The sequence below is a fragment of the Phoca vitulina genome, unplaced genomic scaffold (genome assembly GCF_004348235.1).
Source record: "Phoca vitulina isolate PV1807 unplaced genomic scaffold, GSC_HSeal_1.0 scaffold36, whole genome shotgun sequence".
NCBI classification, from domain to species: Eukaryota; Metazoa; Chordata; class Mammalia; order Carnivora; family Phocidae; genus Phoca; species Phoca vitulina.
The window spans coordinates 6,971,139-6,975,260 of NW_022589739.1; positions in this window are offsets into that span (position 1 = coordinate 6,971,139).

The window sequence follows — 4,122 nt, forward strand, 5'->3', positions numbered from 1 at the left end:
AATGTTAAAATGAGGGAAAATTATTTTCTAAAACCCAGGACCCTGGGATCATGACCTGAGCCAAAGGCAGACGCTTAACCATCTGAGCCACCCAGGGGCCCCTATTTATTTATTTTTCTAAAGACTTTATTAGTTATTTGAGAGAGAGAGAGAGAGAGAGATGCTGGGCTCTATCCTGGGACTCCAGGATCATGACCGAAGGCAGAGGCTTAACCAACTGAGCCACTGAGGTGCCCCTAAGCCATTTTAAAGGACATTTTTCATGGATAGAGAATTTTAGATTGACAGTTGTTCCTTTTAGTACTTTAAAGATGTTGTTTAAAACAATGGCTTAGTTTGGTTTTTTTTTTACCCTATCTTATCAGTTTTTATTCCTCTGATAGAAATTTTCCAAAGTGTGGGGCCCTGTCTTTAAGTGGCACCCAGGTTACTCAGTTTCAAGAGTTCATGTTCAAAGAGGCTAGAGTGCCTTGTACCTTTAGGCCTTACCCTAAAGCCCTTTGTTCTCATCCTTGATTGGAGTGGGCAAAGTCCTTCCAGTTTTAGCAGCTGCTCTCAAATTGACCTTATGTACCTTGCATCATGTCTGATACTCTCTCATAATTGTTCAGGTCCATCAGGTGCCCTGTGGCTTCCCTCTGCTCTCTCTTGCACAGATGCCCATAACACATCATGGTTGTCGGTGCTTGTAATTTGTCACTTAGTTTTGTTGTAAATGTCGTTGCTAGGTTTTTAATTTGGTTAACCAGTTGCTCTGTTTTCATATGATGATTCAGGAAGATTCAAGTCTATGCTGCCCCAATCCTGCCATCTTCCCAGGAATCTAACATGTATCATTTTTAAATCAGAGGAAAGGTAGGGAACCTTAGATATTCTGAAGTACCTTTTACATTCTTTTTGGAATTTAACCACAGCAATAGGAAATTGTACAAAATAAATTGATTGACATGAGGAACAGCATGCAACACATTTGCACTAATAATGTATGTAGCATTTTGCATGCTTCTTTTTTATAAAGTTATTTATTATGTGTTTGGTACATAATCTTCACAGTGATCTTTTTAATTGTTTCAGAATATTCCATTGAGTAGAAGTACCAAAATTTACTCAGCCTGTCCCTTATTGTTGGCCATGTGAGCTGTTTCCATTTTTCTGCTGTCTCAGATAATGTTGTCATAAATACCTTTGTGCACTTAGATTTTTGTTTTGGTTGAATTATTTCCTTATGATGGAATCCCAAGAGTAGGATTACTGGGTCAAGGGTAGGAACGTCTCCCTGGGTCTGGCAATCTATAATCTGAAAATGTGTTTTGAGAATTATTTTTCTTATTATAGGAGAAAGGTTAAGACTCAGTTGTTGATAGTAAGGATCACATGAGGGCAGTAGGACTATTTCCCAGGATCGCTGTTATTCTATCCTTTCTCCCAGTCATCAGTCTTTCCTGTTCATTTTGCTCAACTTTGATTTTTCATTCATTTAAGCAACATATGTTGATGGCCTACCATGTGTCAGACACTGTGATTTCTCTCCCCCACACTAGTGTGAATCCCACAAGTATGCGTAGTGTTCTGTTCAAGGACTGATCCAACACACATGATACAAAGGGGCCCAATCCAGGTATGCACTGGCCTAGATTCACTGTGAGCATGAAGGGTGCTATGGACTGTCCTCATTCGACCCCTCCTGACATATCTGAGACTGTTCAAAGAACCCTGGAATATCTGGCCTGGAGAGATCTGGTATCAGCAATCCATCTTCCTCCCAGGCAAGATTAACCCTATTCTAGGGCAGATTTGAACAGAAAGAGGAGGACCTAAGCAATTTCAATGCACTAGCTGGTATAGTTGCCCAGAAAGAATCTCGTTGTTTTTATCAAAAAACAAAAACTAGGAAGCTAGAAATAACCCCCATGGCCTCCTAGCCTCAACCTGCCAGCTATGTTGATTCAGTCCATACACTTGCCTTTTTCAGCCTCAGTCCCCCCGAAGGGGGGACTTTCCATTGCCCCCTGAAACTGAGTGTTGCCCTGAGCCCAAGTCCTCTCGTCTTGGGTTCTGGTTGTGGTTACAAGTCCCTGTCTGCTCTGGCCGACACCCTCCCACAGTGGGGCCCAACCCTGCTCTACAACTCCCAGCCCCTGGCTGTGTTTGTGTGTTCCATGGCCTGAGTGTTGAAAACCAAGATTCTGTGCCTGTCTCTACCTCACGTTCCACAGCTGCACTCTAACACTGGATGGATCCCTGCAGTCACGAGCCTTGCCCCAACCTGGCTACAATTCACCAGAGCTTTAGAGCCCCTGCCAGGACCAGTTAACTCCTGGGGCCCATCCCATCTAGTCCACGTTGCTGAGGAGCCTGCATAACTCGTGTTCAAGCCTGCTGAGTTAATAATCATCTTCCCAACCACCATGTTTTACAGGTGAGGAATCAAGTGCCAGAGAGTAAAAGTGACTTTGCAAAAGTGAAACAGCAAGTTTGTGTCAGATCTAGGCCTAGAGCTCAAGGTTTCTCATTCCTAACAGGAAACGAGTGGGTGGAATACCAGAGAAGAAATTTAGGAATAGATTCCAAAGCAGAAGTCCAATTATAAGTCCTGAGGTCCCTGGGGTGGGGAAGGAGAGAAGGCCCCAGGATTTGAGAATAAGATAGGTTCTAGTTTTCAGGACAGGGGCATAAAGTCAGGAAGTATAAGCAGCAAAGTTGACTTTATGTGGAGCCCTAGACCATCAGGTTGGATCTATTAAATGCCTCTTGCATCTCTAGAATGTCCCAGGGACCTGGAACAGCGCTGGGCCTATATGTGCAGGTCAGAGGGTCACATATATAGGCCAAGGAAAAGGAAAGGGTAGAAAACTGAGGAAGGACATAGGCGCCAGAAACCAGGTTGGGCCTGACACATGTAGATGCTCAGCTAGCTCCCACGTCAGCTGGGACCTCTCTGCGTCAGGAGGGTTCGGCAACATCTGCCCCAAACACGTACCACCACGGCCTATGGGAATCCCAAGCTTCCCCAGGATTTTTGAAAATGCACATGACACATATATTCTCACATCCTGATCTCTCAGGGGTAATGTTCTTTGAGGACAGTCTTTGTTCAGGTCCAAATCAATCCAGGCACAAAATTTAGCCCTTTCATGGAAAAAAAGTTTTTTCTTAAGATTTTATTTATTTGAGAGAGAGAGAGAGAGAACAAGCCGGGGAGGAGCAGAGGGAGAGAAACAAGCAGACTCCCCACTGAGCTCAGAGCCTGATGCGGGGCTCACTCCCACGACCCTGAGATCATGACCTGAGCCGAAATCAAGAGTCAGACGCTCAACCGACTAAGCCACCCAAGTGCCCCTCATGGAAAAAAAATTTTAAACACACCATGAATGAGATTGCTAGACTTTGTTGAAAATGTTGGGGGTGTCACAGGGAGGGTCCCATCACTCACTATGCAACAGACAACCTAGAGATCCTCATTGTACATGCCTGCTACCCTCAGTCCTTGTTACCCACCCCCTTATGATGGTTTCCTCTACTGGCCCCAACAATACATTTCACTGTACCTACCCTCACACAATCTTCTGGTTCCTCTCTTTTCCTTCTCCTTTCTCTATCTTCTGTTCTTTCCTCTCCCCTACCATCTCTCTAAAGTCAGAAACAAATTCCTTTCCTTATCTCAATGCAGAGAGGCTAGGGCAGGAGGTGAGGTCGGGGCACATTCTTACACCCCTACTGCTTCTTTACCAAACTCCCTTTTCAAACAAGTTACTTCCCTCCTATAGAGGAATTCTAGTGCCAGACAGTAAAGTAATTCAAAATTTTTTCCACCCGAATACACATGTGTAAACAAAAGTATGCAGAATTATTCTGATGCATAGTTCATGCCAGACCAAGCACTATAATTGTCCTATTCAAAATTGACTGAAAATAAAGTTTAGAACAACCTGTCTGATTCAGAAGTATGCCTTTGGCCATGAAAGCTCAGCTGAATCCCAGAAATCCTGGGAAAACTCGGTTTGTCTTATGCCCCTTGAAGGTATTTTATAAACAGCTGCTATAGGAAAGACACTCAAAGTGGGTGCCACTTTTTTTTAGATGAGCCAAAAAGTAAGTCGTGCCTATAGCAACCAGAAAGTT